Source organism: Halichoeres trimaculatus, unplaced genomic scaffold, assembly GCF_033239565.1.
Source record: "Halichoeres trimaculatus isolate MK-OKI-2021-1 unplaced genomic scaffold, fHalTri1.1 fHalTri1_scaffold_2, whole genome shotgun sequence".
Classification (NCBI taxonomy): Eukaryota; Metazoa; Chordata; class Actinopteri; order Labriformes; family Labridae; genus Halichoeres; species Halichoeres trimaculatus.
Window position 1 is genome coordinate 33,487,523 of NW_027437180.1, and position 25,279 is coordinate 33,512,801.

The following is a 25,279-nucleotide window of genomic DNA, read 5'->3' on the forward strand; positions in this document are numbered from 1 at the left end:
ACTGCAGGGCTGTGTAAATAGAGCAGGTGCACAGAGGTAGCCAACCATAGCATTGAGAAGATTACACACACACACACAGGGCACAAGCCTGTCATCCCTAAACTTTTCTTTTTACACACTCCTTTAAGCACGGTGTCCCTGAGAATCCTATCTACAGTATATTTCACCACTCTGCATCTCATAATCTGCATCAAAGTAGGTATCCTGCTCTCTATCTAAGAGGCTGGAGGTTTGGGCTTGTTGGTTGGCAGCTGATGTGTCTAATTTCATCTAAAAGCAGGAGCTCATCTCCTGTCACAGATGAGAAACACACACTTCAATATGTATGATGTGTTCAGAAAAAGTGCAAACCTCTAACTTAACACCGAAGAGGCCCAAAGTCAATATTTTTTTTAAAGACAGAACTGCGTGACTGCTTGTGAAGCACACAGAAGGGGGTCAAACCAACAAGAACATCAGTTTTTCTTTTTGGTAAGTGCTTCAAGGGACTTCTGGCTTTTTCTCATGTTGTTCTAGCTCAAAACTTTTCTATTTGGGTTCACAGTCACATCAGGGTCTTTTTCAAAGAGCTTTAAGTGGAAAAATGTAAACTACAAGTCTACGTTTTATACACACTAATTAGTAGACTGACAAAGAGGCTGTTGAATTCAAGTGATGTTGCTGCTAGATGTGTTAAATCAGCTCCTCCTTATTCTCAAGGCTGTGTCTTACAAACACACAAAGCACCCTCAAGTCTTTGCATAAGAAAAAGAGATTTGAAACCAGTGTTGTGTAAACCTTTGAATGGAAAATAAGATGATCAGGGAATCAAATTTCAAGGAATGATTACTCAGGTTGGGTTTAATCTTGATTGATGCGCCTCTAGTCCTACTTGTAGCGAGGAAACAAAGCTAATTTCTGACATACCATTTGGTTCCTAAATCTAAAGAAGAATCTAAAGAAACTGATTGTTAGACATTTTGAAAACATTCTTAAAAGAATACAAACTCTACCATGAGTACATAAACCTCATGTGAGAGCAGTTTTTAAAGGCCTGTGGAGACTTTTTAAGTGATCATAAAAAGTCTCAAATTTGTATAAATGCCTGCACATAATCCATTATTTAAAATGAGAGGTCCCTCATCCAGATCTACACTCCTTCTAGCCCACTGCGCTCTGCTTGTAGAAGACACCTGGTGCTCCTGACCCAGCGCACCTCCAAATCTCTAGCCAGACTTTTCTCCTCTGTTGTGCCCAAATGGTGGAATGAATTACCTAACTCTATATGATCCACAGAGTCCCTTTCTACTTTAAAAAGATGTCTGAAGACTCATCTGTTCAGGGAACACCTAGGCACTTAAGCTGACCCTTCTCCTCTTTGTCTTCAGGGGTAGAATGAGTCAGAAGGTCTCAAACCTAGCTCTTAGTGAATTTTCAGCACTATTTACTGAATCTTGTTGAAAGTTGAAGTATATTGTTGCAGCAATTAATTGTGGTTAGTTGGCTAGATTGTTCTACCTCATTTTTCAAAAAAAAAAAATCTTGCACTTAATGGCATCACCTGCAGCCAAATAACTTGTAGCACTTCTGTCACACTAACTAGGTTTTTTTCTTTCTGTCTAAATTCTTGCTTGGACAAAAACATCTGCTAATTGAAACTGTAGAGATTTTCAGCTCCCAAATCTGTTATTTCTAAATGCCACTTCACAGTATCAGTGGTTGGATCAGACTTTTCCAGGAGAACATGAATCCATTTACGGCACAACGCGTAGAAAGAAATTTCCTTTGATGATACAACGCCAACGTGAAGTTAAGTAGTGAGGTCAAGATCCATACTTTTTTCTGCCGATAGGATTTCATGGACTTATTTTGCATTAGTGTTGGACACTAGAGCTGGACTGACAAAAAGAAAAAAGACAATAGAGCGGAAGAAAGCTAAACTGGAGAGTGATACAGCCTGAGCTAAAGGCTAACAAAGGGGCTAAACTGTTTGTTATGTTATTCATTCCAACCCACAGTCAGCAGTTATTCTGCAGTGGTCTGTTCAAACTTGGGTCTATCAATAAATGAAGAGTAAGGTTACGTTAGCTCTGCTTGGTGAGGTTGGAGTTGGTAGATGAGCACTGGTAGGACATAACCAGGGTTCACTAACATTACAGACGCATCTCAGAGCACCGGGCTTAACAGTCTGCTCACCGTCTGAACACTAGGCTACACAACAGAGTTTACAAAGTTTGGTTGTTGTCATGTTCCAAACAATAGCGCTACATAACTGCAAATAATTACATTACCTCAGTGCTTTGCATTCTTGAAAAAAAATGTCGTGAACAAAGAAAAGTAGAATTTAGAAGAAGATCTGCTCTCCAAAACAAATGCTGGTAAGAGTCACATCTTTATGACAGTGGATGATAGTGCTCAGGGGGAAACTGAGTCTTTTTCCCAGAAAAACCCAATGGATTCCTGCCAACCGTGTCACTGCTATCAACACACAAACAGGTTGCTCTCACAGCCTCTTAAATAATACTTATACTGTTAATTTTGTGTTAATATCTTTGTTTTAAGAACAGTTTTATATATGTTTCAATAAAAGGTATAAAAATAGACAAAATGCATTGAAAGTAGTTTAGAGTCATTTAAAATATAGCTCTTAAATTCGAATTAGACAGTCTGGATTGTTTGAGGATTATCATCCCCCTTCTTTATGCATGCTGGTACACGTGATGTATTTTCAAACTCACTTCTGTGGCTCTAGGGTGGCTGAGTGGTTACACAAAGTATTGTTCAGCCAGTCGAGCACAAGCTGTTTTTCTGTAAACATCTGTACCGTAAATTGCTTTCACAGTAAGCTAACAGCATTTTGCAAAAAATTAAATAAATATATGCAGCCTCACATTGGAAACAAACATCACAATGAAAACCACTGCTGTCATTCCTTTTTGCATGTGTTTGTGGTCACATGGATACAAATGGTGCTCTTTCTACAGTGCACCACACAAACAGATATACACACATACACATTCACATACACACACCAAACAAAGGAGAAGGTGCTGGTGTGTATGAACTGATACAAAAGCACAAGCACAGGGTATTGTCAGGAAGAGGTTGCCAACAAATACCTTCAATCAACAAATACACACACACACACACACACACACACACACACACACACACACACACACACACACACACACACACACACACACACACACACAAAAAAAAAAAAAAAAACCAAAAACAGTGGGATGTTTTACCTTTTTGTTTAAGGAAAGCTGTGCGATACATGAGCTGTGTGCTCCCACTATCTGGCTGTTCATGTAAAGACTCCCTCTTGTCTCGGGGAATCAGAAGTAGGCCGAGTCCGTGGATGTGCTCATTTCATACACCATCGCTGTGGATCACTGCCAAGGACATCCTTGCTTCAAATTGCCATACTGGGGAATTTAAGCAATAAAGAATTAATCAGATTTTTTTGCAAAAAGGGATTATAAAGAAGATAGAGTCCAGGTCAGCAAAGATGTAATTTATGTGGCTAAAATACTGACCGTCACCTAAGATGTTGTAACACTCATACTTAAAGGTTTCTTATTCCAGATTTGGGCATATTAAAAAAGCAATTAATCAGGAGAATATGAGCCTGAAGTGTTTTGTCGTATTAATGAAATATGAGTAAGCTATAATGAAATATACATAAAAATAGCTTGGCCTAGTTTCATCTTTTTGGAGCAACAGTAAAGGGTAGTTAAAAAGTGCTTTTCAGGCAGTCCTTGCTGTCACTCGTGGATAAAACCTTTTAAATCTTCACAGTCAAGATGAGAGCTATTGTAGATTAAGTTTAACAAAAGTCATCTCTTTGATTCAAAAACTTGGACAATGCAACATTCATAAGCAAACACTGTAAATGTATCTTTCCTGGAGGGGCTGTGTGCATAGCTGCAATAAACGTACAGTTTGTGTCAACATTATTTATCGTAATTCTTCAATAGTGTCTCTCATTTTCAAGGTCACTCTAAAGATAGAGCTTTAAGCGTAGCTGGAAAGAAAAATGACTGAGTGCTGGTATAGCCCAGCTGGTATGGCAGACACTCTATGTATAGTGGCTACAGTCCTCCTTGCACTGCTCACTGGATTTATGGTAAATCTCATCCCTCACTCTCACCCCACAATTCAGGTCACTTACAAGCTGTACTAACAAACAATGTTAAAAGAGCCTGAACAGTACCTCTAAGTAAATGAAATATACATTCACTGCCACTGTATTAGGCACACCTGTCCAAATGCTTGTTAAAGCAAATTTCTAATCAGTCAATCACATGGCAGCAACTAATTTAGGCATGTAGACATGGTCAAGACGATCTGCTGCAGTTCAAACCGAGCATCAGAATGGGGAAGAAAGGTGATTTAAGTGACTTTGAACAAGGCATGGTTGTTGGTGCCAGACGGGAAGGTCTGAGTATTTCAGAAACTGCTGATCTACTGGGACTTTCACAACCATCTCTAGGGTTTACAGAGAATGGTCCCAAAAAGAGAAAATATCCAGTGAGCGGCAGTTCTGTGGGCCAAAATGCCTTGTTGATGCCAGAGGTCAGAGGAGAATGGACAGACTGGTTGGAGCTGATAGAAAGGCAACAGAAGAAAGGTAACTCAAATAACCACTGGTTACAACCGAGGTCTGAAGAAGAGCATCTCTGAACACACAACACGTCCAACCTTGAGGCAGATGGGCTACAGCAGCAGAAGACCACACCAAGTGACCCTCCTGTCAGCTAAGAACAGGAAACTGAGGCTACAATTCACACAGCAACACCAAAACTGGACAATAGAAGATTGGAAAAATGTTGCCTGGTCTGATGAGTCTGGATTTCTGCTCCACATTCAGATGGTAGGGTCGGAATTTGGCGTCAACAACATGAAAGCATGGATCCATCCTGCCTTGTATCAACGGTTCAGGCTGCTGCTGCTGGTGTAATGGTGTGGGGGATATTGTCTTGGCTCACTTTGGGCCCCTTAGTACCAACTGATCATGGTTTAAAGTCCACAGCCTACCTGAGTATTGTTGCTGACCATGTCCATCCCTTTATGAGCACAGTGTACCCATCTTCTGATGGCTACTACTAGGGATTAAGGCAGTTCTGAAGGCAAAAGGGGTCCAACATGGTACTAGCAAGGTGTACCTAATAAAGTGGCCAGTGAGTGTATGTCACTTTTGTTTCATTCCTACTTTTTTTTTATTGATGAAGTTTTGCCAACTTTAGGGAAGCAATTTTAAGTTCATTGACAGTCATCAACATTCTCCTCAGTTGTTTAAGAAAGCGCCTTCAGCTGGTCTGACACATTTTCAACATTTCTGACATCTCCAACATACTTTTTTTTACAGCCGCACACAACAGACATGCTTTCTGCCAGCAAGCAGATGTTAAAGCATGACGAGCAAGCAAGAAACTTCACACCGCTCTGTTAATTTGACATTAATTTCAGCTGTTTGATAGGCTGTATCCCACAACCTATCCTGAATACAAATCAGATGGAGTGAGGTTTGGATTTCCATCAGTAAATATAATTAACAAGTTTCAGGGAATACGCCAACCTGCATCCTGACTGAACACATCAAACTAGTTTGAGTGTAGAAAAAAATTAAGAACACAAAGCCTGGAACACATCATGGCATCCTAAAAACATAACAGACATGGGACTCAAATCCAGCATCACCACATTACATAAATTCAAGAATCTATCACGTGCTGGGTGGTGTATCAACTGCAGTATACTCCCAAAAAAACAATACATTACATTCTCAACAATGACCCTGCAAAGATTGTGGGAAACGGCATCAAAGTAAGTTTATAGAAGCGTTTAATGGCATATCTGCAGCTCAAGTTTCTACCTCCTGAGTGCCAATTCAAAGCAAGAAAACTATAATTTAAATCCAAGTGTGTCAAAAACCAGCATGGTTTGTTGATGCAAGGATTATTAATGTTTCCTCCATATAATACGTTGAACAAGCAATGATTGTTATAGTTCTGCCCAAAAAGTATTCATTTAAAACCCATATTCTCTTTCATGTGAAAAGTCTGGTCAGGAAGTTGATTCTATAATTTTGGCCGAAAGGGATTTTCCACTTCTGAGGGCCCCTTTCATTCAGAGAAACACTGAGACAAAATTTCAGGTTGGCCTGAACTTCAGCACTTTATAGTAGGTTCCATGCAAGCATTACCTTTTTTCCCAGCTGACTCGTTTCTTTAAAATAAGGACCTGGAACACCTGGAAAAAGGAGACAACATGTGAGACTGGATTTCTGCACCGAAATTGAATAGCAATAAATTAAAAGCAGTAATATAAAAGTAAAACAGTACAATGGAAGCAGTGCACATGTTGGAGTCACCATTCTTGAAGCTCCCCCCTATTTACTTGCTGAATGTCATAACACCCACCCTGTAAGATAAGATATGATAAGATAAGATCCAATTTGTTAATCCAATCAACATGTGGAAGATAAGTCAAACTAGAAAATAAAAATACATGTCTACAAAATATTTTTCAACCATTTCTTTTTTTATTTGTAATATTTAGCATCATGCAGGTTAAGGAGTTTATTTTTCGAAGAGGATGAGTGTGACTATACGTTAAATGTTAAATAAGGGTGGCTATAAGGTGCAAAAAAGAAGAAAAAAACAACAGTGAAATGCAATAACAACAGAAAAAACTCCCAAAAGACATCAAACAGGCTCCAGTAGCATAGACCAGTGTTTCTCAAATTGTGGTCCGCAAAGACTGTGAGGAAATTGTGTGTTTTTTTAAATGGAACATTCAAGTAAAAAGAGGGGTGGGGGTGTGAGTTGTTCGGTAACTATGCAAATTGATAAAATCTACAAAAATTGTTTCATAAAAGCGTTGAGTAATTTAATTTAATCTAATTACTTAAGTATTTAAATACTGGAAATTTTAAGTATTTTGGAATAATGTATCAGTAATGTAGTTATACTGACATTTTCAGGTCCATTTTCGCCCTCATTCTAAAAAAATAACAAAAAACCCCACCAAACTATGAGGGACCAAGTGCACTTTTTTACTCTTGTCTAGTCACTGTCATTTTGAAAAAAAACTTGTTCTGAATAAAGGGAATTGAAGAAATAAAAATAAATTGGTGTATAATCAATTTTCAAAATAATTGTTAGTTGCAGCCCTAGCAAGTTGTAACATGTATGATTTGAGTTCATAGTATATGGGTGTTGTTCTAGGGCAGTTTAGCTCGTCGTGGTCCGCAAAAGTTTTCTGGGGGGATAAGCGGTCCTGAAAAAATTTGAAAAACACTGGCATAGATTATTGAATTAGTAGAGAAAAAGAAAAAATGCAAGAGAAAACACATCGCTCACTGACTCTACAGTTATACACTCTCCATAGGGTTAAGTGTCTGCTTCAAACCTGTTCTGCTGTGGACTGTGCAGACCCACCGATATCTTTTATGTCACACCTAGCTAGAAAATTATCCTGTTATCAAGCTTTTTATGTCAAGGTATTAAGACAAATTTCAAATAAGGAGGGAAAAATAAGCAGGGCTTTGAATGTAACATTCAACATAAATCATTTTACACAGCATGTCAGTTCAAGGCTTCCGTAGCATACATTAAAAAGATAAATGTGGAGCATCTCTTTAGCTAGGAGCCAAATAGTTGAGCTAAATAACCGTTTGTATGGGTAAACTCTAAATGAGGAATAAATAAATGCATTGGATAGCCTTTGACAAGCATAAATGACAAAATAACTACTGGAGAGCAGTAAAAATTAGATGAAATACTTCTGAAAGTGTCAACGGACAAATTATGCCACTGAACAGTTGGTACCTAGCTTGTTTTAAACCGTAAAAAAAACAGAAAATGTAACTTTTTTCATCACAGTCGCCCTTTTCTGCACACGAGAGATATTATATTGGCCGTTAAATGAAGAGAAACGTGTTTGCATGGTTTACAGTCATTTAGAGCGACAACAACAGGAAACATGAAGCTGCTGCCGAGCTGCTGAGCTGCTGTCTGGAGGGTTGGCCTCACCGTAATGACTGGAGTCAGGTAACCATCGGACACACCGACTCATTCCCCCTCACGGACGGGCCCAGACACGGAGGGAGGCGGTGAGACTGGCTCTTTAGCCACGGGTCTACTTCTTGTCGTGTCAATGAGGCGACTTTACTTCTGAAACGAGCAAACAAAGGCAGCTGCAAAAGTTTGCGACGCGCAGCAACGTGTCGTTCATGTGAGGAGCGGACTGTGTCTGTGTGTGAGAGCCCGACGAGGAGGACCCAGACTCAGGTGTTCAGTTTTGGGCGCTTTTTTGCTCTTTTCGCCACAGAATTCACTGAGCTGGGGGAAGGATTGCTCCTTTTTTTGACGTGAATACAGTTTTTACGCATTCCTTCTGGGTTTCGTTTTCCGTCCGTTGGACTCAGTAACACCCGGGGACAAGTTTTAACAGGTACGTGATAATTTGCACCTTTTTCGGCAGGAATTTGAGCAAAGTTTATGTGTTTTTCGTGGTCGGTTGTCAACTTTTGAAACTGGGCCAAGTGGTGGAAATGAGCCCAGTCGGAGCTGGACAGCCCCAGCAGCTGTTGACTTGTCTGACCTCTGTTAAGCATTGCTAACCAGAGAGTCAAACAATGACTAAAAAACCTTTGAAATGTCACCAAACTGTTCAGACTGTGCTGTTAATGACAAACCCCGTGTAACACGCTTTGGCTGAAATTCGCATACTCAGCCAAACTTAATAGAAACATTTACGCATGGATGCCTGCTTTACTTGTGATCAGATGTTTACAGTGACTATCATATCACAGGTGTTGTACTTTTTTTTTATCTGAAAGTTTGCCCCAATTACAACAGCCTGTGGGTTTTATGTTTCTTTTAGGTTTTTAGGACCTACAGAAGCTGATTTTGCATGTGTTTGTTCTCAGAACAGAGCTTTATGAGCTATTAAGTCCAAAAGCTTCAAGCCTGCAGGGCATTTAAAAGAGTTTATGGTGCAGTGGTTAAGATTGTGCTGTCTTTTGACACTTTCCCTGCTGCAGCTGCATCTCCACACACTCACACACTCACACATACCACACCACATAGATCATATAGCCAAGATCACAAGCTCTGTGCATTATATGAACCACACATTTCCTTGTTTAACTACACATGTTTGACTGCTACCCCAGCACTTAGCTGTCTCATCACTTTCCTAAGCACCCCTGCAAGAGCTGTGCTTGAGTGTTATTAAAGAAACATTTCAGCCCAAAACCCATCAAACAAATGCTACTTAACATACAGCCAAGCATGCAGCTAAGCATACTGATTTACAAGCAGAAATCCCAGTAGGAGCTACTGACGCTGCTCTTCTTCTGTCAGGCTAAGATGTGAGGGCCTCCAGGCCATATCCGGGGTAGTTAACGCCCCTCTGTCTTAATTTGACTCAGGAAGGAGTTACTTTCTTGGGGGTTTGTTAACAAGCTTGCTTATGCCCTAAGTTTCAAAGAGAAACTGCACATAAAAGATCAGTGCACAGGATACGCGGAATTATAAATTTCACAGCAGTCAAAGAAAAAAGATGAGCACTGATAATCACTGCTGTTTTAAGATGGTATAAATTAATGCTATGAATAGGACAGTTACTGTCCTGGGGAAGCTTTCTATAAGGTTGAGCTCATGTCTCCACAAACAAGTCTTCCTGTTCAAAAGCGCTCAATTTAAAGACGGATAACGCTTACAAAAGAGCCAAGACCCTTGACGCTGTGATGCTGCTCTTTTAGCTTCTGAACACATGGTTAACATCCATCAGTTTGATGTGATAAGTCACTGTGGTCATTCAGTCACACTTTAGTCACTGTCACAGCTATTTGGCTTCAGAAGCAAAGCGTTGTTTTGCTTGTTGCACTTTGTGATTTTAATCATAAACTTCAGTGTTGCTATCGTCGCTGATTAGTCAGACTGCAGATCCTCCTTCTCTTTTCATTCATCTTTGAATCACTGAAGCTTTGAAACATGTATGAACTTTTTTAAATTCAGTCTCAGGAAGAGACACTAATAATTTTAAGGATTGGACCCCATGGGCCTCCAGGAAGAGATGTTCCAACACCACTTTTTCTGCACTCAGAGGAATTATCAGGACTTTAAGATTTGGGGTCTACAAAAGTCAAAGAGCTGTGTCGCATTTAATAGGGATGATGGTGTCTGGCGAGAATTATGCGTACCGCAGAAAAGCGAAGTCACAGACATAGATTCTGTAACGATGAGCTTTTCTGCTTTCTTTAGAGACCCTCCTCTGGTGTAAATGAAGGAAGTGTGCAGTTTAGGTCAGGCTTGAGGGCCAATCGTGGCCCATGGTCTGCTTACATAAGACCCCCAGCTTTCATGGAAAAATATATTAATTATTTGAAATCATGTTTACATTAATATGATTTGTCAAGAGCACAAAAAAACAAAGTATATCCAGTCACCTCTCAAAAAACTACATTTGTAGTTTAGAGCCAAAGCTCTGTACTTTCTGCAGAAACTCAAAAACTCTCACAGCTGACGTGTTTAGATAAATGTATTTATTATGATGTAAAAATGTGCCTCATGAACATTCAAAGTCCGAAAAACACATTAGAGGACCCAAGACTAGACTAAAGTTATTGAGATGGTAGCGAAAAAGCCCAAAATAGTGGATAGAAATTGGATTTAAAACAATCCTGTTAAAATCCAGATCCTGATCCTGCAGTAAAAGAATCTGGACATATTCTCCCCATAACCTCCCTGATGGAAAATGTTTTTCTTGGTCAGAAACAGAGTTTGCTGATGTTTACGCTAGGGCCAGGTATTGCTAAGAACCTCACAATTTGATTTGATTTTAATTCTTTAGGTTGTGATTCAATTCGATATAGATTAGATTTAATATTGATTAATATGCTTCAATTTTCTTGCCCATGTGAGTTTATGTGGTATGTCACCTCACATTTTGGAGCAATAAAACAACTCAAACGTCAGACTTTAAAGTGATACTCCGAGATAGAACAGGTTGGGTCCTATCACAAGGTTTAGGGCAGAAATTACCCCTACAGCAGTGTTTTTGTGCAGCAGAAGCCCTGGGCGCTCGCACCAAACACCCCCTCCCTGCTCCTCTGCCGGTTTCCTCTGCACTCAGATGGGTCCATATTTTACTTGACCAAAAACACAAATAAACGGACTCCCGCCGAAAAAATCTGATATCGGTCTGCATTCACGCTTTATTTAGAGAATTTTTGTGTCGTAAAATGGCGCTACCTCTGCTGTAGAGCCACAGCTGGCTACGAGGCGCTCGCCGCTTAGTGTATCAGTTCGCGCGCAGCATGCCAGATATAAACAAACGCGAGTAGTCTGCCAGGACGAAGAGACATGATGAGAACTAGAGCCTTATTTAGCGGTGTTTTTGTGTGAAAGTAACGCACTGAAAATTCTCTAAATAAAGCATGAATGCAGACCGATATCAGATTTTTTGTGCAGAGGAAACCGGCAGAGGAGCAGGGAGGGGGTGTTTGGTGTGTGCGCCCTGGGCTTCTGGTACACAAAAACTCTGCTGTAGGGGTAATTTCTGCTCTAAACCTTGTGATAGGACCGAACTTGTTCCATCCCGGAGTATCACTTTAAAGCTCAAAGAGCTGGCTTTACACTTCTGCTGCTGCTGCCATTTTTTTGTTGTTTGGTCTCGTGTTGAATTGATATTGCAAGTAAATATTGCAATGCATTTATTCATCAGTGTTTTTACTCACCTCTAGTTTACACAGCATGTAACACTGCAGAAAACTAATCACTTCTCATCTGGTATCAAGAGACACCTGAGGGACAGGTGAGGTTTGATTTTATAAGTCTGTAATGATAGCACAAGGATGTTTGAGCACAAAACATCTGATTTTTTACAGAAATCCCTGAAGAAATAGCTAGCATTCATATGTTACTTTAACTTTTAGTAAACATACCAGTAAAAGCTGCTGGTCCTTGATCAAACATGACTCTCTTTAAAAAATGGTCTTGGTTGCACTATTGAGTCTCTGTTTACACAAACACACAAAGAGAAATGTTACAAGTTTTTTTTTTATGCATTTGTTGTTGTTTTATCTGCTAATACGCCCCCTTTGCTCAGCAGAAACTATCAAAGATTCTTCTGGATAGAGAAAGACGCTCTATGGCACACGTGGCACATTAGTGTAACTTCATTACTTATTCAAATGTCAGGACACGCCAGCACAGAGCTGGACAGGATCCTATGTTTACCAACATCCCTTCTGCTTGACTTCAAAGGAAAGTGGGCTTTAGATATCTGACTGGAGCGTTTTAGCAGGTGGGTCTGTTTCTGTGGGGGGATTTTTGTTTGTTTGTTTTAGCTTGAGTTGGTCTGAGATAAAGCAGGAGTGTGAGGATATAGAGGTGATGGGGTTTTTGTCTTTTTGGTGTCTTCCGACTGACCTCAAACTGTGAGCAGCACAGAGATAAGGGAAACATGAGCAAGCCCCCTGACCTATTGAAAAAACTCATGATACTATCTCCTTATAAGTTAGAGCTCTAATGAAAGTCTAATGCAAGACCATGCACCACCTATGCGCCTGATCCTACATCTTTAAGTGATAGATTCAGATTACACATCCAATGCTCCTGCGTTTAAAAATCTCTATGAATGCTACGCTCAGCATGTGTAGAGATTCAGTCATTTTACTCTGAATCTGATTGCTTTTCAGCTGAATGGTTTTATCTGTTTAAAGAAAATCAAATGCTTTGAAGTGCCTTCACGAAGATGCATTAATTACTTTCAAAGCAGTTGCATTTGATAGGGATCTGGGAAATGTAAATCAATGCATGAAGAGGAAGAAAGAAGTCGGCAAGAGTGGGCAAGATAGCTGCTACTGATGGATAAAACAAAATCTGTGTGGTCTTCAGCACCACCAATCAGCAGGAGTCTTATCTTTTCCAATAGTGTTGTAAGAGAGTCAGACTCCGACAACAACACTGAAGATTAAAACCTATAAGATAAAGAGGAGGACACAAAGAGCAGCTTGAAGTGATCACTTCTTTGCTTGAAAACTGGATGATGGATGAGTTTCCAGCAGGAGGGAAATTCCTCGCCAGCGTTTTCCCCGCAGCGAAATCCGTCTGTCTTCCTCACTGTGTGTCCATCCTCAGTTTAATTGATGTTAGATTCTCACTGAGCTTCATCTCGCACAAATTTGCATCATGAATCAGAAGCGATCTTCACCGTGACTGTTGGTACATCTCCCCATTTCAGCTTGACTCCACAGTGTGGGTAATAATACCTCACATGTGTCATATTGCCACTGCTCTGACTGTGTGTTCAGATTGCACAAACAGGCTTCAGGCTGTTATTATTATGGCTGTGGAGAGGATTAGCTTCAGACGTCACCAGGTGAATAAAGATGGTTCATCTGGAAACAACAGATCAGTGAGGCACTGGCCACACAGGAAGTTATTTTTCTCCCAGTCATTTAGATCTCATTATTTCAGGGAAGAAAAACAGAAAAGATGAAAAATAGTTCTTTTTTTTATCTCAGAGGAAGAAGTCTTATTTTTTTTGACATACAGTATGTGATTTGGCTTATTGAGTGATGTTCTTTTATGCTTTTTAAGCTCATTGTTGCTCCAGTCTAGGTTATTGGGTGATTTGATTTAACGGTGGCTTAAGTCTTAAACAGCTAATCCTCTCATTTAGAATTTCAGCCACATACAATGTGGACATGTCAATAGATATTAAAGCTCTAAATGCCACAGGAGCTGAGATGCACCAAAATGATGTTAGAAGCTCACATCTTTCAAATTCCACACCCCTAAATTTTCCTCTGCTCTTTTTCCCCAGGCTGAAATTTTCTTGATTACATGATTGCTGCACACTGAGAAGTATTTCTTTGACCATAACACAAAAACAGCTGTTTTAAATGGGTGGAGGGCCTTATTTTAGGGGGTTAATTTCAGGTTTGCAGCCTCTGTGAGTGCAACTCGTGACTGCTTTAGCCTCAATAATTAAAACAGAAAAAATGACGGTAGATTGCTCCCCAGTGACAACACAACCTGAGCATGTTTTTGAATTTGTCAACATACCTGAGATACCAGCAACACCTCCAGTAAGGAGAATTTCACTGACTTCAGCTTTGTTTGTCCTTTCCTATCCTTGTGTCTTGCTTGTGCAACAAAAGGTGCTTTTCATCGCTCTTTGAATCATTCAGCCTGTGTGTCTGCGTGCTTTGTTCCTTTTATTTGCAGCAATCTGTTGACCGAAAGACCGAGAGATTCAGACAGGCAGCAGGTTAGAGAGAGGAAGGAGGCCAGAAAAACATTTACAGTCTTCAGTTTACATAATGTCTGCTGCGCACTGTACACATGCCCCTCATTTGACACCAATAACAATGCATTAGCCAGACAGAGGAGGATTAGAAAGTTATGAATGTGGGTGTACAGGTAATTGTCTGAGGAGATAGCTTAAAAAAGGAAAACAAACATCTAAAAGGATGTTCTAAACGTCGCAGAATTTGACATCTTTGTCGTGATTTTTATATGCCGAGTCAAAAGCAAGCAGCTGTTTCCTGCACATGTTCCAACAATTACATCCCCTCTGGTTCCCAACATATTAGGTACAACCTGTTCAGTCTAGTGCAGTCTATCAGAAGCAGCTGAAATCCCACATCTAGTCAACTTAAAGCACATGTAAAGAGTTTTTTGGATGGTTATGAAAGACATTTGAATTGATATTGATGCCTTTTTATGAGCTATAAAAGCAAAAAATACCAAAAGCCACAAGATTGATTATTTCTATGTTGTAGTTTCTAATGTCCAAACCATGTCACAGGGTTTCTCACGTGAACTAATTGACCACCAGCTGTTAAATCAAATTTTTGAAGGGCTGTGAGGAGTTTGAAAGTGATCTTGATAAAGGCTCCCCTCTAGAAATATGCCTGATTGTAATCCACCTATGAGATTATATTGCTTGTTACAGGTTAGTTTAAATTGCTACTTCTTAGCTCCCCATTGGGTCGAGCTGGACCGGATTGATCTACAGCACGTCTAGGTCTCTATGACAACTCCACACCAGCTGTTTAAGTTTAGTAGTGAGAAGTGATAGAACACAGAGATCTGTGTTTTTCTCCGTTATAAACAATTTCTATGATTAATTTTGTAGTGATGGTGAACACTGAAGCCTAACTGTCAGACAGAAAAAGGACAGAAGAGCAGAAGAAAGCTAAATGGGTGAGTGATACAGCCCAAGCTAATGGCTAACACAAGGGGCTAAACTGTTTGTGATAATGTCCATTCCAACCCACAGTCAGCAGTTATTCTGCAGTGGTCTGTTCAAACTTGAGAGTCTATCGATAAAATGGATAGTGAGGTTATGTTAGCTCTGCTTGGTAGATGACTGGTAGGACATAGCTAACCAGGATTCACTAACATTACATATTACGGACATGTCTTACAGCACCGGGCTGCCAGCTGCACTTAATGGAGACGACTGCTAAACTACTTACAAAAAGGCAGTGTTTACTTGTTGTCACGTTAGCCTACAGATACGCTGGAGCACCGGGCTGCCGATAACACTACATATAGCTGGCTGCTACAACATTTGCTTGATGTCACGTTTCAAACCGTAGCTCTATGTAACTGTACCGGTAAATACCTTACCTCAGCCTGTTGTATCCAGTAAGAAGTTGTCTTGAACGAGGGAAATTTTTTTTGATCTGATCTCCATTTAATTCCAAGTGTGCGTGAGACTCCGGGCCACAAGGTGGCGAGGGAGTGCAATTAAAATAGATCCTTCTCACAGCATCTTAAAAGAAAAAAAAAACTAACATGAATTGACCACATTTTGTAATTAAAACCAAATTACTAAACTTAATTTGCCAACAAAGGTATGAGTGTTCGAAATTTTCTGATGCCACTAAGAACAAAAGAATACTGGTGTTTTTCAGCCTCAGGAACTTTCCCCCTGAACAACATGCAATTCTACTGTTGAACAAGGGCCTAAATTAAGTTCAGGGTCATAAATTCTCCCCCCAAATAGATACTTTTTTGGATATCCGGGAACTTTGGGAGGCGAGGCTTGAAGGCTAAACATTTCTGGTTGGTGGAGCACGCACAGTGTTTTTATTTCTCCCTCCATCCACAACAGCATCACTCATAGCTGTGATTGACTTGGTTTAATAACTCCTAAACAATGGTTTCCTTTCTGATAGCGTGAATGTGTCTCTGTCAACTCCTGGTGTTACAGTTCAAAGAGTGACCCTGTAGACTCCAGGCACAAGCTGAATTACCTTTCACAGTATGAGACATAGTCATTGATGTGCTAAGTGTGTTATGATGCCTCGTTTAAAATCACATCACAATTCACTGGAAAAAAACTATTTACTTAAATTAAATGTAAGTGAAGTGTTTTCTGAATGCAGGCAAAGCATGATTTCACGTTACACCTTTTTGGTTACAACCACTAAATTGAATTAGCACAACATGCCATCAATGAAAAGCAGAACTGAAGCCATATATTTCCATGTGTGTCTTTCTACGGCAGGATGGAGGACGAGTCTGAGGTGTTGTCACAATTCAGCCGTGCCAAAAAGCTGTCCAATGTTGCATGTCCTTCCAAAGCTGCAGCTAATGTGTGATGTTGTGTTTTCTAGTCCGTCAAACGATGAGAGAAAGATCTCGCTGTGCCAATTTGAAAGAAAATCACCTGTTGCTGAATTTCTCAAAATGTCAACGACAGATTTACAACCCACACTGCATTGAACTGATTTACAGAGCTTGTTTTTGCTTGTGTGGTTTGTGTCGTGGTTTTTGTTCTGGGTCCTGGCAGAAATTCATACGCAGAATAAACATCCTTTTCATCACCAGACGAGGCGGCTGGGGATGTCTTTACGGTTTCTTTTGCTGCATATAGTCATGTCTTTGTACTTCTGGTGTTCGGTTAAATAACATATCCTAACTCTTGAGTCTCTGCTTACTACCGCAGCTTTTTTTCAAGTTGCTTTTCCTCTTTAGCCTGACAATACAAGTAATGAACTGTCAATCACGCTGTAAGTGCTGTTTTCAGGGGAGGAGCAGGAGTGCAGATTTGGAAGCTTTGCCACATTTTCTTTCTGTACAGCTGTACACACATTTACCTGTGATGGAGTCTTTTTCTTTATCTCTGCAGCACGAAACTAGCTTTACTTCTATTACTTCTAATTCCTAAGTCTCTCGTTGCATTTCCGGATCACAATAAGATGTTTTTACTCTTTAGTGTTTTAAGTTTTAGCCTGAGTTGTAAAAACAGTGACAACCTGTGTGCTCATATGATGGATTTTAAAAGTGATTTTGAGCCCATGCAGTGATTTCTACTTCAGAGTCATGTCTGTTTTCAATGTCTAAAGATCACATCCATCCAGTATTGTTTCTGGTCTTGTCCCTTTTGTCCAAGGAATTCTCTTGGTTCTCTTTTTGAAATACAATGTTTTGTTGCTGACATCCCCAAATTCTCTGCATTTTTATGCAAACTCAGAAACTGAACTATTTACTCAGGCAGTCTCCCACAGAATAGGGAACTTCTTTCCATCTTTGCTTCAAAACGACTCAGTCTTTGAAGTTTCTGTTTTTATACACACAATTATGACTCACCTGTTCCAGATAAACCAAACTCTTTGGGAGATTTTCCTCCAGGCTTTTTTTAATATCAATAAAACTTTTTCAGTGATTTGTTTTGTACAAACTATTTTGAAACGTGTTGCTGACATTAAAGTTAGAATGAGAAAACTCAATAAAATATTTAGTTTTCATTCGGTCACATTTTTATTCTGGTTTGAGTCATATTGAAGTGTTGTTTTTTTCCTTCCTAACCGGGCTCCTGTTAGTGATAACACATATTATTTGTCTGACTGGGTCAAGAAAGTGTGAAGTTGCCCCAATGTGTTTATGACCGTGTTTATGGTGTTGACCAAAACCTTAAAAAACAAACAATGTTGCCTTAGTGAGCAGAAGCATCTCCCTGGACCAGTCTGTTGACCCTGGTTTAGCCATGATGGTTTGTTGGCCGAGTTGTTGTTGAGTTAGTTGGGTCCTGGGAAATGTATCTGAGATATGTAGCCCCAGAAAGAAACAAACCTTGAGAAAAACTGAAACTGCTTGTTTCAACGACCTGGAAAATGACCATCTTGTATCCCCATAGCATCTTGACATTATTTACAGCTCAAAAAATTCCTTCTTTTTCTCTCACTGGTGTTTTAGAGGCCCCTTTTTCCTAGTCTCTGACTTAAACTTTTTGTTTAGGCTACTGTCTCTTTAAAACTCCCTGCTCCACAAACCCTCTTACTCTGTTTGGCCAGCCCTCTGAAGTAGGGCTGAACAATTTTGGAAAATAAACTTTTTTTTTTTTTTTTTTTACCAATATTGTGATTGTGATTTGTTTTTTTTTGTTTTTTTTTTGGAGGTGGGTCTTCTACATTATTCGTATAACACGAGCAATAAACAGTTCTACAGTAAGACGACCACAACAAAGGATACTGTCAACAAATGAACAATTCTTTCCTCTAGGCCAGGCCTACATGTCATGAAGAAATGAGGTGAATTGATGCATGAATTGATACGAATCATATATCTTTAACTATGACAATCACAATAGGATACTGACTGATGAATTTAACTTCAAGCCTTGTAGACGTAATAATATTATCATTAATTTCCTTGAATATAATCAATGAATGGGGCAAAGCACTGCAGAACAACAGGCCTGGTATGAACAATAATCTGAAAAATAAATATGAATCCTCTCATCTTTCAATCTCACACAAAATAAAGAGCAGAAATATTAATAAGATCAAATCTCTGGCTCAACCACTGAAATATACCAACATGTGGAGTGCACTCTTTTATAAAATGAAAAAGAAACAGTGTGTGAACATACGTATTAAATGTATATAAATCTTACTGAGCTCTCATCAGGAACAAAACATAAATTAAAGTGCAGAAATGTAAATAAAAACAAAGTTTTGTCTTAACCACTGAAATATGTAAATCTGTTGATTGCGCTTTTTAAATTTACCTTAAAACTTTTTTTTTTTTAAATTGCAGCCTATGAGATTTGAAAATTGCATACTATTACATTGTGATGTCAGTTTAAATTTGATTGTTCAGCCCTACTCTGGAGGCCTGTTAGATGCAAAGTTATGAGTGAACCTTGGTGTTTGAGGTCCACTCCTCTAACATGACATGAAACAGATAGAAGATCATGATGTGATGTCTCTTGAAGATCTTGTGCTATTGTTGGAATGGAACATTTAGATCAGTTTACACACAGACTTAGGGATTGCTACAACAAATTTGCACACAAATATGACCATCCAGCATTTTTACTCCATGATTTTAATATGGAAAAGCACAATAGACTATCTTTAAAAACACAGTTGAACATTCATCAAATATTGTAAAGTTTTTTATTTTCTCTGGTCCTGAAACTTTCAACATGCCAAAAAACTGAGTTTAGAAAAAACTGTTTGTCCATCTGACTGTGTCACTACTGCTGTCTCATTGCTCTTTCAGCTTTCACACTTTTAAGAGCTGCCACACATTTCTCTGTGTGCTCTGAACATAGCTTGTGAAAGGCTGGCATTTATCAGTCAAACAGTCATTTATTGAAGTTGCTAAGATTTTGTTTAAACATGGAGCCAGTGCTTTTAATTTTTTAGGTTTGAAGAAATGTCTGTGAAACTTAAGAAAGAATATAATTTGCATTTGGAAATTGATTTTGATTTATTTTATTTTGAAAACAATTGTCTGCTTCTTTTGAAACATTGGCAGAAGTCTCCAACGAACTGAGCTCTGATCTTGTTTCCAATATTCTGCTATGAATGAGAGTTTGCATGTGTCTAAGTTAAAGCTGCATTACATATTTTCCACTTTTGTGTTGTTGAAATTATTGTGTGGATTAATTCTTCTGCGTCTTCAGGATTCACCATCCCAGGGATGGTGAATACCTGCGTGGTGAAAGACAAGAGGGCTGCTTGGTAATTTGTAGATGATCAGGAACTTCTTGATTTATGAGGAGGGGAGTTCAATAGTTTCCAGTTCCTGACGAGACATTTTCAAAGTGACTGGACCGTCTTTGTGCTGAGGTTTAGACAAAACCCCCATGGGTCAACATGGCTGGGTCTTATCAGGTGATAGTGAATATGTTGTCATATTTCCAAGTTTATTCAAGTTTCAAGGCTGAATGACGTCAGTTTAGAATTGTTCAAAGATAAAATTGTGACACTGGGTTGAGTTGGTTTGTTGTGTCTGTTTTCTGACAAAGGCTGCGCGATAAATGTGTGTGTGTGCATTATGTGAGATGATGTGTGTAATTGTTAGAGAGCTATGAGGCCCTGCAGCACACAGACCTACAGGCTTTTGACTCCATGACAATAGCCAAAATGAACCGAGACTGGATTACACCAGTCCTGCATTCCTTTCCAAACCTGTTTGACACACACACACGCGTGCACACACACACTCAGGCCTACACATGTCATGCAAATGCTTGTTCAGAGTACAAAGAGAATGATCATTTTAACAATAGTTACAGGGCTTGTGAACGTGAGCTGTTTTACTCATTGAGAGAAAGTTTTATCAGTCCAAAATTCAAACTTTTCACAGGGCCTCACTCTGCAATCAGCAATGTCGAAAAAAAGAATAATTTCATCACTCACTCATCTTCATATGTTCATTTCTGATTTCCTCTGTGGTCAAAACCTTCTTTCCATTAATACAGTTTAACTTCTGCTCAGTGCACATGGTGGTGAGTTATTAGACCACAGAGCAGCACAAACCATCAACGCACAGCAAGCAGCTTCACTGAGATCTACACTGACAGTGTATGTTGATAAGCAGAGAAGGCAGAGCCAGCATTAGTGAATATCATAAATAATTAAAGCTTTGAGCAACATTGAGCTCTTGCAGTGTTACACGTGTTGAGGTGTGGTGCGTGTTTAGGTGTTAACTGTAGTGGTTTTCATCAGCAGCAGAGGATGGAAAGGACTTCAGCCAAGAGATTATTTTTCATTTAGGTATTATCTATTTGTATAGTATAGATGAAGGAGGTTGGATTGTCCGCCATGGAAGAGTTCATCCACGAAAGACGCCTAAAATTGGCTACAATTGGCCTGTTTTCAACCTGATAATTTGAAATATCTGACTTCCTGTTGGTGTTACGATACAGATCATAATTACCTTTATTGTTAGGCACACCTTTCTAGGTTAAACAGGCTGCAAGGGATGAATGTTTTAACATTCCTTGTACAATTGGGGCATGGATTAGTCAGCTGTGGAACCACACCCTTTGACCAAACCTTTATAAATGATCTTATTGTTACCCTGGGTTCTACTGTAGGGCGTTTGTGACTCTAAGGGCATTTTAAACCCTTTTAAATACTACTTGCTATTACAACACTGCGGCAATAACTTTGGTGTAATATACTGAAAATTTGACATGCACCGATCGATCAGCTGGCCTATCAAACCGTGACAATTTCCTTAAGTTTTGGGTGATCCATCCTTACATATGAAGCTGATCTTATATACCTCTGGGAAGGTCTGACAGCCAGCCATTGTTGCGTTTTTGTCTGAGACCTAAAACTCAGGACACTTTATTGGTTATTTAAGTTGAAATATGAAGATTTTATTGTTTCAAAGGCATTGTTCAAAGATTTTCAATAAAATAAGATTGGAACATATGCTGTCAGTTATAAAAAGTAAAAAATAAAAATTGGTATCAGCCCGAATCAGTATCAACAGGTCAGGCTTTTTAAAGATTAGTGATCGGCCATAAAATTGTGATCGGTGCAACCCTACTGAAAGTGTGCAGGAAATGTGCAAAGAAGTTGGGATTTGATTATGGTTTTGGTCTGTTGCCAGTTGAGAATGAATAAATATATTATATATTCAGTTGTTGGTGTTTGTTGACTTATGCTCCTGAAGTGTGGTATTTATTTTTATTTATTTTTATTTTTATTTATTTTTTTTCTTCTTCTTTTCTCGTTCTCTCTTTCTTTCTCTTTTATCTTCTCTCTCTTTTTTTCTGTTTTTTAGCTGATGTTATAGTCTACTGCACAACTTTATCAAAAGAAGACACTTTTCTTGGTTGAGGTGCTTCTCAGAAAAGGGTAAAAACATACATCCTGTTACCCAGCCTCTCAGGATATGACATATGGGCAGAGACTGTCCGAGTGTATTAGAAGGCTATACAGACAGTGATTGGCTCCTCTTGTTTGTGGGCGGGACTTGGTCATAGGTCCATTGTCTTGATATTAATCCATAGACTGTATAAAACATGGGTCTCCCGACGTCACCTGTCTGTTTCTGAAACAGAAAATAAAGCAGATCGGCTATTGTGGCCGTATTGGAAGTGGCAAGGGCTCTGTACTGCTATAGGGCACCTGTCGGTCACTTTTCTGACACCTCCTGCTTAAAACCCAAAAAGTCAGAAGGATCGTGAGGCTCCGCTGCCAGTTGTGAATGAATAAAAAAATTCAGTTGGTGGTGTTTGTTGACTTATCCTCCTCAAGTTTGGTATTTAAAAAACCACAACAACTGGGCAGCTCCACATCTTCTAAGCTCTGAACAAACACAATTTACCCATCTTTTCATTTATCATCTTTATCCGTCTTGCAGTCTTTTTTGTGAATCTTTTATGTGAAATTGTAAACAAAAGCCCTCTCTGTCTGTGCGCTGTCAAATCCTTTCCCCAAACACCGAGCCAGGAGACGTGGTGACAGGCGGTTAAATAAGTATACAGGAAAGTCAATATCCTGGTGGTCTTGTTGGTTTTTGTAGATCATATAGACACATCAGCATTAATTGTCCTCTGTTTCTGGAACAGCTGAACACCCATCACAGTGTGTCTGACCAAGCTTCCCCACCCAAATGTAAAAGTCCCTCCTCATTTCCAAAGATGAAACTCACAGGGGTGAATATTGGCAAGATCCCCATGATACAATACACATCAGCATACTTGAGTCACGATATGATATCATGATATCACAATATTGTGATGCAATGCGATATTCTATAGTTAACTATATTTAACTGGTATATAACGATATTCACAGTTAACTGTGTTAACTACTGTGACATTGAACTAATGTTGCAAAGAAATTATTGGGTGAAAGATGTGGTCATTTGGCGAAACTGAGAAATATCACTTGGTGTAACCAATGTTACTCATAAAAAGTCTAATATCCCACAAAAACATAACTATGATTAGTATTTTATCAGTCAAATACACTGCAAAAATTAAACTTCAAATGAGTTTGAGCTTACAGACCCAAGAATAGAGAGAAACATTAATGTTTACGGCATCAAAACCCACATCATCAAGTTTAGGAGTGAGGTATTTTGAAAATACTTTGAAATGATATTTATCATTTAGTTTATGGGCAGCTCTTCGGCGCCATCTACTGCAGTGGAGTTGTGGAAGACATATTGCACTTCCAACTCACCTAAACTATGAATTTTTATTTCCACCAAAATATGGATATTAAGATTCAAAATATTGATATCTTATCACAGGTCAAAGTTTCACGATATATTGCCGGATCAACATTTTTTTTACACCTTTAGAAACTCAAGGTTGATGACCCTGCCAAATTGTATCTGCTTAAAAAAACAGCCTTGCATAAAAACAAGCTCACAAAACACTCAAAAAAGGCTAAAAACAAGCTGTTATGGTAGCTCACTTCCCCTTGAAGAACTGCATTCTCAAATATTGACTTCATTGACTCAACTTTTAATGATCAGATAGCTACTCTCCCATGACACAGCTGCAAACCCTGATACTTTCATTTTGAGAAATGACACTGCCACTCTGGTGACTGTGGTGGGCTGAGTAACACTAAAACTGTGACTACTGTGAAGCAGCTGTGCTCCATCTGCATGTAAAAAAAACTGACAAAATTGAGCCTGTCACATGTTGGTTGTGAACATGGTGTGTGTCTTAGAGCTGTTTTTTGGTGAGATGCTGGCAGAATATGTATGTTGTGACACAGCCTTGTGTGTTTTGTCAGGGCTTGTCAGAACAGGTGTCTCAAACTCTGATCCCCCCTCTCCACACATCTCCCTGGAGTTCATGTTTTCTTTCTAGCTTCAACCTGTGCTTCCCTGCAGGATTCCCTTCTCAGAAAATGTCTCTGTCTTTTCACTTCTGTCATTCTTGCCTCCCCCTCTGTCTCATCTCTGAAGAATTCTTCTGCTCTTCATGATTCACCGGCTGTGAGGCAGGTGAGGTCATTGGGACGTGGGTTTTATTTGAACAAAGACTTTATGAAATCAAAAGTCCACACTCTTGACTTATTTCCATGCTACCTGAAGTTCCCTGTAACGACCAGTATATATGAGACTCCTTGAGATGTTGTATATACAGTGTTTGTCAGGCATGGCACCAGCACTGTTTACTAAACTGAAAATAAAATGCTAAAGGGCTGTAATGATATTCAGCTAGTAGGAGTCTGTGACTCTGTTTCCCATGAAAACCAAGCTAGCCTGTAATCTCCCCTCCTCCTCAAAGCCAAACACACACACACAAACACACACACACTGTATTTTACCTCAGGGTTAAAAACCGGTGTTTCCCCTCTTATCAAGAATGCTAATACATGCCTCAACTGTCTTTGCACAATGTTTGAGGAGATAAAGCCGTAGATATTAGAGTTCATGACTGCCGAAACACTGAGACCACAGCGATTAAGTCAGTCTGTCCCTTGGAGCAGATAACACATTGTCTCCAACTCTAAAAGTCCCTCAAGGTCACGGCTGAGAGCAGCACATGGGGAGCTGAGCAGTGAACCTACAATTTACCAATTCAGTCCTGGTGGTTCAGTACAAACATTGCTGAGTGCTTCTAAGGCCTTTCCTGTCTCAGTGTAAAGCAACACTATTTTGTGATCGGCTACCAACTTCTATTAAAATGCTCATTGTATGCTAACATTTCCTACTAGCTGGTGAAAATAATATTTTTATTTTTGTTGTAGGTAAATTTCAACTCAAAAGTGCCAAGAGTCTTTCACAATACATCATTTTAAGGGATTAGTCCTGATTTTTGATAATATTTAATAGGGATGTCCCGATATTACATTTTCACTTCCGATACGATACCAATACTGCAGCATTGAGTATTGGCTGATACCAATATTAATCCGACATGATATCAGCATTAAACATGCATACTTTTATTACTTATTTTGTAGTATGTCTGTCATGTTAGAAAAGGCTTGATTAAGTGAAATTATTCAAACAAAGAACAGTAGTCAGCAACAGTAGGT

The 25,279-nt window shown here is 39.3% G+C and overlaps 1 protein-coding gene across 1 annotated transcript in view; it reads left to right on the plus strand.

Moving 5' to 3' along the window:
• Positions 1–8,367: 8,367 nt before the first annotated feature.
• Positions 8,368–25,279, plus strand: part of palm3 (paralemmin 3) — a 59,000-nt gene continuing 42,088 nt past the window's right edge. The window contains exon 1 of the mRNA XM_074683713.1: positions 8,368–8,445. The gene's annotated coding sequence lies outside the window, so the exon portion shown is untranslated. The remainder of the gene's footprint in view (positions 8,446–25,279) is intronic.